General features: G+C 31.8%; 7 non-coding genes across 7 annotated transcripts; all 7 read right to left on the minus strand.

The window, feature by feature from the left end:
• Positions 1-1,840: 1,840 nt before the first annotated feature.
• On the minus strand, positions 1,841-1,914 carry TRNAI-AAU. The gene has a single exon. It is a non-coding gene; the product is annotated as a tRNA-Ile (tRNA).
• Positions 1,915-2,472: 558 nt separating this feature from the next.
• TRNAI-AAU lies at positions 2,473-2,546 on the minus strand. Its single transcript has one exon. It is a non-coding gene; the product is annotated as a tRNA-Ile (tRNA).
• Positions 2,547-3,104: 558 nt separating this feature from the next.
• On the minus strand, positions 3,105-3,178 carry TRNAI-AAU. The gene has a single exon. It is a non-coding gene; the product is annotated as a tRNA-Ile (tRNA).
• A 558-nt stretch (positions 3,179-3,736) lies between these two features.
• On the minus strand, positions 3,737-3,810 carry TRNAI-AAU. Its single transcript has one exon. It is a non-coding gene; the product is annotated as a tRNA-Ile (tRNA).
• Positions 3,811-8,730: 4,920 nt separating this feature from the next.
• Positions 8,731-8,804, minus strand: TRNAI-AAU. The gene has a single exon. It is a non-coding gene; the product is annotated as a tRNA-Ile (tRNA).
• A 2,455-nt stretch (positions 8,805-11,259) lies between these two features.
• Positions 11,260-11,333, minus strand: TRNAI-AAU. The gene has a single exon. It is a non-coding gene; the product is annotated as a tRNA-Ile (tRNA).
• Positions 11,334-11,891: 558 nt separating this feature from the next.
• TRNAI-AAU lies at positions 11,892-11,965 on the minus strand. Its single transcript has one exon. It is a non-coding gene; the product is annotated as a tRNA-Ile (tRNA).
• Between the last annotated feature and the right edge of the window lie 173 nt (positions 11,966-12,138).

Genomic DNA, 12,138 nt, shown 5'->3' on the forward strand with positions numbered 1-12,138 from the left:
CAACTGAGCTAATAAGCCAATTGAAAAAAATTAAATGAAGGTAGAATTTTAAAATTGCTTCTTTATATTGGTAAATTTTGAAATATAGGAAGTTCAACCCATTGGAGCATGAGATCTAGCCTATAGAATTGTGAAATTGAAACTGGCACTACGATAAAAAAAGCATATAACGCCGAATATATAATGTAAATTATATCAAATGTGCATTCAATATTGCCTAATGGTGCACCTATACACGATTGGACAATTTACATAGCTTTGTGTGCATTGGTAGTGTGCTGTCGTTGTGGTGGTGGTGTGGTGAAACTGAAAAATGTCTTTCGACAAAAAAATTGGGAAGTCATTTTTTGCAAAACTGAGTCTTTTTTCCATTGACTAGAATGAATTTTCTCTTTTCAACTAAATTTTATTTACATAACCAAACACAGGAAAATCAAAAGAAAAAAAAGGACTTCCAAAATTCAATTCCGCCTTTCAAAACGAACCCTAAATTTAATTGTGTTTTTATTATAAGAGACTTCAAATATAATAACGTACCAAAAAATAGTACAAGTTCAAAGTCAATAATAAGTGTGATGGCTCATACAGGTCTCGAACCTGTGACCTTTGCGTTATTAGCACGACGCTCTAACCAACTGAGCTAATAAGCCAATTGAAAAAAATTAAATGAAGGTAGAATTTTAAAATTGCTTCTTTATATTGGTAAATTTTGAAATATAGGAAGTTCAACCCATTGGAGCATGAGATCTAGCCTATAGAATTGTGAAATTGAAACTGGCACTACGATAAAAAAAGCATATAACGCCGAATATATAATGTAAATTATATCAAATGTGCATTCAATATTGCCTAATGGTGCACCTATACACGATTGGACAATTTACATAGCTTTGTGTGCATTGGTAGTGTGCTGTCGTTGTGGTGGTGGTGTGGTGAAACTGAAAAATGTCTTTCGACAAAAAAATTGGGAAGTCATTTTTTGCAAAACTGAGTCTTTTTTCCATTGACTAGAATGAATTTTCTCTTTTCAACTAAATTTTATTTACATAACCAAACACTGGAAAATCAAAAGAAAAAAAAGGACTTCCAAAATTCAATTTCGGCTTTCAAAACGAACCCTAAATTTAATTGTGTTTTGAATATAAGAGACTTCAAATATAATAACGTACCAAAAAATAGTACAAGTTCAAAGTCAATAATAAGTGTGATGGCTCATACAGGTCTCGAACCTGTGACCTTTGCGTTATTAGCACGACGCTCTAACCAACTGAGCTAATAAGCCAATTGAAAAAAATTAAATGAAGGTAGAATTTTAAAATTGCTTCTTTATATTGGTAAATTTTGAAATATAGGAAGTTCAACCCATTGGAGCATGAGATCTAGCCTATAGAATTGTGAAATTGAAACTGGCACTACGATAAAAAAAGCATATAACGCCGAATATATAATGTAAATTATATCAAATGTGCATTCAATATTGCCTAATGGTGCACCTATACACGATTGGACAATTTACATAGCTTTGTGTGCATTGGTAGTGTGCTGTCGTTGTGGTGGTGGTGTGGTGAAACTGAAAAATGTCTTTCGACAAAAAAATTGGGAAGTCATTTTTTGCAAAACTGAGTCTTTTTTCCATTGACTAGAATGAATTTTCTCTTTTCAACTAAATTTTATTTACATAACCAAACACTGGAAAATCAAAAGAAAAAAAAGGACTTCCAAAATTCAATTTCGGCTTTCAAAACGAACCCTAAATTTAATTGTGTTTTGAATATAAGAGACTTCAAATATAATAACGTACCAAAAAATAGTACAAGTTCAAAGTCAATAATAAGTGTGATGGCTCATACAGGTCTCGAACCTGTGACCTTCGCGTTATTAGCACGACGCTCTAACCAACTGAGCTAATAAGCCAATTTAAAAAAATTTAATAAAGGTAGAATTTTAAAATTGCTTCTTTATATTGGTAAATTTTTAAATATTGTAAGTTCAACCCATTGGAGCATGAGATCTAGCCTATAGAATTGTGAAATTGAAACTGGCACTACGATAAAAAAAGCATATAACGCCGAATATATAATGTAAATTATATCAAATGTGCATTCAATATTGCCTAATGGTGCACCTATACACGATTGGACAATTTACATAGCTTTGTGTGCATTGGTAGTGTGCTGTCGTTGTGGTGGTGGTGTGGTGAAACTGAAAAATGTCTTTCGACAAAAAAATTGGGAAGTCATTTTTTGCAAAACTGAGTCTTTTTTCCATTGACTAGAATGAATTTTCTCTTTTCAACTAAATTTTATTTACATAACCAAACACTGGAAAATCAAAAGAAAAAAAAGGACTTCCAAAATTCAATTTCGGCTTTCAAAACGAACCCTAAATTTAATTGTGTTTTGAATATAAGAGACTTCAAATATAATAACGTACCAAAAAATAGTACAAGTTCAAAGTCAATAATAAGTGTGATGGCTCATACAGGTCTCGAACCTGTGACCTTCGCGTTATTAGCACGACGCTCTAACCAACTGAGCTAATAAGCCAATTGAAAAAAATTAAATAAAGGTAGAATTTTAAAATTGCTTCTTTATATTGGTAAATTTGGAAATATAGGAAGTTCAACCCATTGGAGCATGAGATCTAGCCTATAGAATTGTGAAATTGAAACTGGCACTACGATCAAAAAAGCATATAACGCCGAATATATAATGTAAATTATATCAAATGTGCATTCAATATTGCCTAATGGTGCACCTATACACGATTGGACAATTTACATAGCTTTGTGTGCATTGGTAGTGTGCTGTCGTTGTGGTGGTGGTGTGGTGAAACTGAAAAATGTCTTTCGACAAAAAAATTGGGAAGTCATTTTTTGCAAAACTGAGTCTTTTTTCCATTGACTAGAATGAATTTTCTCTTTTCAACTAAATTTTATTTACATAACCAAACACTGGAAAATCAAAAGAAAAAAAAGGACTTCCAAAATTCAATTTCGCCTTTCAAAACGAACCCTAAATTTAATTGTGTTTTTATTATAAGAGACTTCAAATATAATAACGTACCAAAAAATAGTACAAGTTCAAAGTCAATAATAAGTGTGATGGCTCATACAGGTCTCGAACCTGTGACCTTCGCGTTATTAGCACGACGCTCTAACCAACTGAGCTAATAAGCCAATTTAAAAAAATTAAATAAAGGTAGAATTTTAAAATTGCTTCTTTATATTGGTAAATTTTGAAATATAGTAAGTTCAACCCATTGGAGCATGAGATCTAGCCTATAGAATTGTGAAATTGAAACTGGCACTACGATAAAAAAAGCATATAACGCCGAATATATAATGTAAATTATATCAAATGTGCATTCAATATTGCCTAATGGTGCACCTATACACGATTGGACAATTTACATAGCTTTGTGTGCATTGGTAGTGTGCTGTCGTTGTGGTGGTGGTGTGGTGAAACTGAAAAATGTCTTTCGACAAAAAAATTGGGAAGTCATTTTTTGCAAAACTGAGTCTTTTTTCCATTGACTAGAATGAATTTTCTCTTTTCAACTAAATTTTATTTACATAACCAAACACAGGAAAATCAAAAGAAAAAAAAGGACTTCCAAAATTCAATTCCGCCTTTCAAAACGAACCCTAAATTTAATTGTGTTTTTATTATAAGAGACTTCAAATATAATAACGTACCAAAAAATAGTACAAGTTCAAAGTCAATAATAAGTGTGATGGCTCATACAGGTCTCGAACCTGTGACCTTCGCGTTATTAGCACGACGCTCTAACCAACTGAGCTAATAAGCCAATTTAAAAAAATTAAATAAAGGTAGAATTTTAAAATTGCTTCTTTATATTGGTAAATTTTGAAATATAGTAAGTTCAACCCATTGGAGCATGAGATCTAGCCTATAGAATTGTGAAATTGAAACTGGCACTACGATAAAAAAAGCATATAACGCCGAATATATAATGTAAATTATATCAAATGTGCATTCAATATTGCCTAATGGTGCACCTATACACGATTGGACAATTTACATAGCTTTGTGTGCATTGGTAGTGTGCTGTCGTTGTGGTGGTGGTGTGGTGAAACTGAAAAATGTCTTTCGACAAAAAAATTGGGAAGTCATTTTTTGCAAAACTGAGTCTTTTTTCCATTGACTAGAATGAATTTTCTCTTTTCAACTAAATTTTATTTACATAACCAAACACAGGAAAATCAAAAGAAAAAAAAGGACTTCCAAAATTCAATTCCGCCTTTCAAAACGAACCCTAAATTTAATTGTGTTTTTATTATAAGAGACTTCAAATATAATAACGTACCAAAAAATAGTCAATAATAAGTGTGATGGCTCATACAGGTCTCGAACCTGTGAACTTTGCGTTATTAGCACGACGCTCTAACCAACTGAGCTAATAAGCCAATTGAAAAAAATTAAATGAAGGTAGAATTTTAAAATTGCTTCTTTATATTGGTAAATTTTGAAATATAGGAAGTTCAACCCATTGGAGCATGAGATCTAGCCTATAGAATTGTGAAATTGAAATTGGCACTACAATAAAAAAAGCATATAACACCGAATATATAATGTAAATTATACCAAATGTGCATTCAATATTGCCTAATGGTGCACCTATACACGATTGGACAATTTACATAGCTTTGTGTGCATTGGTAGTGTGCTGTCGTTGTGGTGGTGGTGGTGTGGTGAAACTGAAAAATGTCTTTCGACAAAAAAATTGGGAAGTCATTTTTTGCAAAACTGAGTCTTTTTTCCATTGACTAGAATGAATTTTCTCTTTTCAACTAAATTTTATTTACATAACCAAACACAGGAAAATCAAAAGAAAAAAAAGGACTTCCAAAATTCAATTCCACCTTTCAAAACGAACCCTAAATTTAATTGTGTTTTTATTATAAGAGACTTCAAATATAATAACGTACCAAAAAATAGTCAATAATAAGTATGATGGCTCATACAGGTCTCAAACCTGTGAACTTTGCGTTATTAGCACGACGCTCTAACCAACTGAGCTAATAAGCCAATTGAAAAAAATTAAATGAAGGTAGAATTTTAAAATTGCTTCTTTATATTGGTAAATTTTGAAATATAGGAAGTTCAACACATTGGAGCATGAGATCTAGCCTATAGAATTGTGAAATTGAAATTGGCACTACAATAAAAAAAGCATATAACACCGAATATATAATGTAAATTATACCAAATGTGCATTCAATATTGCCTAATGGTGCACCTATACACGATTGGACAATTTACATAGCTTTGTGTGCATTGGTAGTGTGCTGTCGTTGTGGTGGCGGTGGTGTGGTGAAACTGAAAAATGTCTTTCGACAAAAAAATTGGGAAGTCATATTTTGCAAAACTGAGTCTTTTTTCCATTGACTAGAATGAATTTTCTCTTTTCAACTAAATTTTATTTACATAACCAAACACAGGAAAATCAAAAGAAAAAAAAGGACTTCCAAAATTCAATTCCGCCTTTCAAAACGAACCCTAAATTTAATTGTGTTTTTATTATAAGAGACTTCAAATATAATAACGTACCAAAAAATAGTCAATAATAAGTGTGATGGCTCATACAGGTCTCGAACCTGTGAACTTTGCGTTATTAGCACGACGCTCTAACCAACTGAGCTAATAAGCCAATTGAAAAAAATTAAATGAAGGTAGAATTTTAAAATTGCTTCTTTATATTGGTAAATTTTGAAATATAGGAAGTTCAACCCATTGGAGCATGAGATCTAGCCTATAGAATTGTGAAATTGAAACTGGCACTACGATAAAAAAAGCATATAACACCGAATATATAATGTAAATTATATCAAATGTGCATTCAATATTGCCTAATGGTGCACCTATACACGATTGGACAATTTACATAGCTTTGTGTGCATTGGTAGTGTGCTGTCGTTGTGGTGGCGGTGGTGTGGTGAAACTGAAAAATGTCTTTCGACAAAAAAATTGGGAAGTCATTTTTTGCAAAACTGAGTATTTTTTCCATTGACTAGAATGAATTTTCTCTTTTCAACTAAATTTTATTTACATAACCAAACACAGGAAAATCAAAAGAAAAAAAAGGACTTCCAAAATTCAATTCCGCCTTTCAAAACGAACCCTAAATTTAATTGTGTTTTTATTATAAGAGACTTCAAATATAATAACGTACCAAAAAATAGTCAATAATAAGTGTGATGGCTCATACAGGTCTCGAACCTGTGAACTTTGCGTTATTAGCACGACGCTCTAACCAACTGAGCTAATAAGCCAATTGAAAAAAATTAAATGAAGGTAGAATTTTAAAATTGCTTCTTTATATTGGTAAATTTTGAAATATAGGAAGTTCAACCCATTGGAGCATGAGATCTAGCCTATAGAATTGAGAAATTGAAACTGGCACTACGATAAAAAAAGCATATAACACCGAATATATAATGTAAATTATACCAAATGTGCATTCAATATTGCCTAATGGTGCACCTATACACGATTGGACAATTTACATAGCTTTGTGTGCATTGGTAGTGTGCTGTCGTTGTGGTGGCGGTGGTGGGGTGGAACTGAAAAATGGGTTTCGACAAAAAAATTGGGAAGTCATTTTTTGCAAAACTGAGTCTTTTTTCCATTGACTAGAATGAATTTTCTCTTTTCAACTAAATTTTATTTACATAACCAAACACAGGAAAATCAAAAGAAAAAAAAGGACTTCCAAAATTCAATTCCGCCTTTCAAAACGAACCCTAAATTTAATTGTGTTTTTATTATAAAAGACTTCAAATATAATAACGTACCAAAAAATAGTACAAGTTCAAAGTCAATAATATGTGTGATGGCTCATACAGGTCTCGAACCTGTGACCTTTGCGTTATTAGCACGACGCTCTAACCAACTAAGCTAATAAGCCAATTGAAAAAAATTAAATCAAGGTAGAATTTTAAAATTGCTTCTTTATATTGGTAAATTTTGAAATATAGGAAGTTCAACCCATTGGAGCATGAGATCTAGCCTATAGAATTGTGAAATTGAAACTGGCACTACAATAAAAAAAGCATATAACACCGAATATATAATGTAAATTATACCAAATGTGCATTCAATATTGCCTAATGGTGCACCTATACACGATTGGACAATTTACATAGCTTTGTGTGCATTGGTAGTGTGCTGTCGTTGTGGTGGCGGTGGTGTGGTGAAACTGAAAAATGTCTTTCGACAAAAAAATTGGGAAGTCATTTTTTGCAAAACTGAGTCTTTTTTCCATTGACTAGAATGAATTTTCTCTTTTCAACTAAATTTTATTTACATAACCAAACACAGGAAAATCAAAAGAAAAAAAAGGACTTCCAAAATTCAATTCCGCCTTTCAAAACGAACCCTAAATTTAATTGTGTTTTTATTATAAGTGACTTCAAATATAATAACGTACCAAAAAATAGTCAATAATAAGTATGATGGCTCATACAGGTCTCGAACCTGTGAACTTTGCGTTATTAGCACGACGCTCTAACCAACTGAGCTAATAAGCCAATTGAAAAAAATTAAATGAAGGTAGAATTTTAAAATTGCTTCTTTATATTGGTAAATTTTGAAATATAGGAAGTTCAACCCATTGGAGCATGAGATCTAGCCTATAGAATTGTGAAATTGAAACTGGCACTACGATAAAAAAAGCATATAACACCGAATATATAATGTAAATTATATCAAATGTGCATTCAATATTGCCTAATGGTGCACCTATACACGATTGGACAATTTACATAGCTTTGTGTGCATTGGTAGTGTGCTGTCGTTGTGGTGGTGGTGTGGTGAAACTGAAAAATGTCTTTCGACAAAAAAATTGGGAAGTCATTTTTTGCAAAACTGAGTCTTTTTTCCATTGACTAGAATGAATTTTCTCTTTTCAACTAAATTTTATTTACATAACCAAACACAGGAAAATCAAAAGAAAAAAAAGGACTTCCAAAATTCAATTCCGCCTTTCAAAACGAACTCTAAATTTAATTGTGTTTTTATTATAAGAGACTTCAAATATAATAACGTACCAAAAAATAGTCAATAATAAGTATGATGGCTCATACAGGTCTCGAACCTGTGAACTTTGCGTTATTAGCACGACGCTCTAACCAACTGAGCTAATAAGCCAATTGAAAAAAATTAAATGAAGGTAGAATTTTAAAATTGCTTCTTTATATTGGTAAATTTTGAAATATAGGAAGTTCAACCCATTGGAGCATGAGATCTAGCCTATAGAATTGTGAAATTGAAATTGGCACTACAATAAAAAAAAGCATATAACACCGAATATATAATGTAAATTATACCAAATGTGCATTCAATATTGCCTAATGGTGCACCTGTACACGATTGGACAATTTACATAGCTTTGTGTGCATTGGTAGTGTGCTGTCGTTGTGGTGGTGGTGTGGTGAAACTGAAAAATGTCTTTCGACAAAAAAATTGAAAAGTCATTTTTTGCAAAACTGAGTCTTTTTTCCATTGACTAGAATGAATTTTCTCTTTTCAACTAAAATTTATTTACATAACCAAACACTGGAAAATCAAAAGAAAAAAAAGGACTTCCAAAATTCAATTTCGGCTTTCAAAACGAACCCTAAATTTAATTGTGTTTTGAATATAAGAGACTTCAAATATAATAACGTACCAAAAAATAATAAAAGTTCAAAGTCAATAATAAGTGTGATGGCTCATACAGGTCTCGAACCTGTGACCTTCGCGTTATTAGCACGACGCTCTAACCAACTGAGCTAATAAGCCAATTGAAAATAATTAAATCAAGGTAGAATTTTAAAATTGCTTCTTTATATTGGTAAATTTGGAAATATAGGAAGTTCAACCCATTGGAGCATGAGATCTAGCCTATAGAATTGTGAAATTGAAACTGGCACTACGATAAAAAAAGCATATAACGCCGAATATATAATGTAAATTATATCAAATGTGAATTCAATATTGCCTAATGGTGCACCTGTACACGATTGGACAATTTACATAGCTTTGTGTGCATTGGTAGTGTGCTGTCGTTGTGGTGGTGGTGTGGTGAAACTGAAAAATGTCTTTCGACAATAAAATTGGAAAGTCATTTTTTGCAAAACTGAGCCTTTTTTCCATTGCGTAGAATGAATTTTCTCTTTTCAACTAAATTTTATTAACATAACCAAACACTGGAAAATCAAAAGAAAAAAAAGGACTTCCAAAATTCAATTTCGGCTTTCAAAACTAACCCTAAATTTAATTGTGTTTTTATTATAAGAGACTTCAAATATAATAACGAACCAAAAAATAGTACCGCTTCAAAGTCAATAATAAGAGTGATGGCTCATACAGGTCTCGAACCTGTGACCTTCGCGTTATTAGCACGACGCTCTAACCAACTCAGCTAATAAGCCAATTGAAAATAATTAAATCAGGGTAGAATTTTAAAATTGCTTCTTTATATTGGTAAATTTGGAAATATAGGAAGTTCAACCCATTGGAGCATGAGATCTAGCCTATAGAATTGTGAAATTGAAACTGGCACTACGATAAAAAAAGCATATAACGCCGAATATATAATGTAAATTATATCAAATGTGCATTCAATATTGTCTAATGGTGCACCTATACACGATTGGACAATTTACATAGCTTTGTGTGCATTGGTAGTGTGCTGTCGTTGTGGTGGTGGTGTGGTGAAACTGAAAAATGTCTTTCGACAAAAAAATTGGGAAGTCATTTTTTGCAAAACTGAGTCTTTTTTCCATTGACTAGAATGAATTTTCTCTTTTCAACTAAATTTTATTTACATAACCAAACACTGGAAAATCAAAAGAAAAAAAAGGACTTCCAAAATTCAATTTCGGCTTTCAAAACGACCCCTAAATTTAATTGTGTTTTGAATATAAGAGACTTCAAATATAATAACGTACCAAAAAATAATACAAGTTCAAAGTCAATAATAAGTATGATGGTTCATATAGGTCTCGAACCTGTGACCTTCGCGTTATTAGCACGACGCTCTAACCAACTAAGCTAATAAGCCAATTTAAAAAAATTTAATAAAGGTAGAATTTTAAAATTGCTTCTTTATATTGGTAAATTTTTAAATATAGTAAGTTCAACCCATTGGAGTATGAGATCTAGCCTATAGAATTGTGAAATTGAAACTGGCACTACGATAAAAAAAGCATATAACGCCGAATATATAATGTAAATTATATCAAATGTGCATTCAATATTGCCTAATGGTGCACCTGTACACGATTGGACAATTTACATAGCTTTGTGTGCATTGGTAGTGTGCTGTCGTTGTGGTGGTGGTGTGGTGAAACTGAAAAATGTCTTTCGACAAAAAAATTGGGAAGTCATTTTTTGCAAAACTGAGTCTTTTTTCCATTGACTAGAATGAATTTTCTCTTTTCAACTAAATTTTATTTACATAACCAAACACTGGAAAATCAAAAGAAAAAAAAAGGACTTCCAAAATTCAATTTCGGCTTTCAAAACGACCCCTAAATTTAATTGTGTTTTGAATATAAGAGACTTCAAATATAATAACGTACCAAAAAATAGTACAAGTTCAAAGTCAATAATAAGTGTGATGGCTCATACAGGTCTCGAACCTGTGAACTTTGCGTTATTAGCACGACGCTCTAACCAACTGAGCTAATAAGCCAATTGAAAAAAATTAAATGAAGGTAGAATTTTAAAATTGCTTCTTTATATTGGTAAATTTTGAAATATAGTAAGTTCAACCCATTGGAGCATGAGATCTAGCCTATAGAATTGTGAAATTGAAACTGGCACTACGATAAAAAAAGCATATAACGCCGAATATATAATGTAAATTATATCAAATGTGCATTCAATATTGCCTAATGGTGCACCTATACACGATTGGACAATTTACATAGCTTTGTGTGCATTGGTAGTGTGCTGTCGTTGTGGTGGTGGTGTGGTGAAACTGAAAAATGTCTTTCGACAAAAAAATTGGGAAGTCATTTTTTGCAAAACTGAGTCTTTTTTCCATTGACTAGAATGAATTTTCTCTTTTCAACTAAATTTTATTTACATAACCAAACACTGGAAAATCAAAAGAAAAAAAAGGACTTCCAAAATTCAATTTCGCCTTTCAAAACGAACCCTAAATTTAATTGTGTTTTGAATATAAGAGACTTCAAATATAATAACGTACCAAAAAATAGTACAAGTTCAAAGTCAATAATAAGTGTGATGGCTCATACAGGTCTCGAACCTGTGACCTTCGCGTTATTAGCACGACGCTCTAACCAACTGAGCTAATAAGCCAATTTAAAAAAATTTAATAAAGGTAGAATTTTAAAAGTTCTTCTTTATATTGGTAAATTTTTAAATATTGTAAGTTCAACCCATTGGAGCATGAGATCTAGCCTATAGAATTGTGAAATTGAAACTGGCACTACGATAAAAAAAGCATATAACGCCGAATATATAATGTAAATTATATCAAATGTGCATTCAATATTGCCTAATGGTGCACCTATACACGATTGGACAATTTACATAGCTTTGTGTGCATTGGTAGTGTGCTGTCGTTGTGGTGGTGGTGTGGTGAAACTGAAAAATGTCTTTCGACAAAAAAATTGGGAAGTCATTTTTTGCAAAACTGAGTCTTTTTTCCATTGACTAGAATGAATTTTCTCTTTTCAACTAAATTTTATTTACATAACCAAACACTGGAAAATCAAAAGAAAAAAAAGGACTTCCAAAATTCAATTTCGGCTTTCAAAACGAACCCTAAATTTAATTGTGTTTTGAATATAAGAGACTTCAAATATAATAACGTACCAAAAAATAGTACAAGTTCAAAGTCAATAATAAGTGTGATGGCTCATACAGGTCTCGAACCTGTGACCTTCGCGTTATTAGCACGACGCTCTAACCAACTGAGCTAATAAGCCAATTGAAAAAAATTAAATAAAGGTAGAATTTTAAAATTGCTTCTTTATATTGGTAAATTTTGAAATATTGGAAGTTCAACCCATTGGAGCATGAGATCTAGCCTATAGAATTGTGAAATTGAAACTGGCACTACGATAAAAAAAGCATATAACGCCGAATATATAATGTAAAT

This window comes from Ipomoea triloba, chromosome 11 (genome assembly GCF_003576645.1).
Source record: "Ipomoea triloba cultivar NCNSP0323 chromosome 11, ASM357664v1".
In the NCBI taxonomy this organism is placed as follows: Eukaryota; Viridiplantae; Streptophyta; class Magnoliopsida; order Solanales; family Convolvulaceae; genus Ipomoea; species Ipomoea triloba.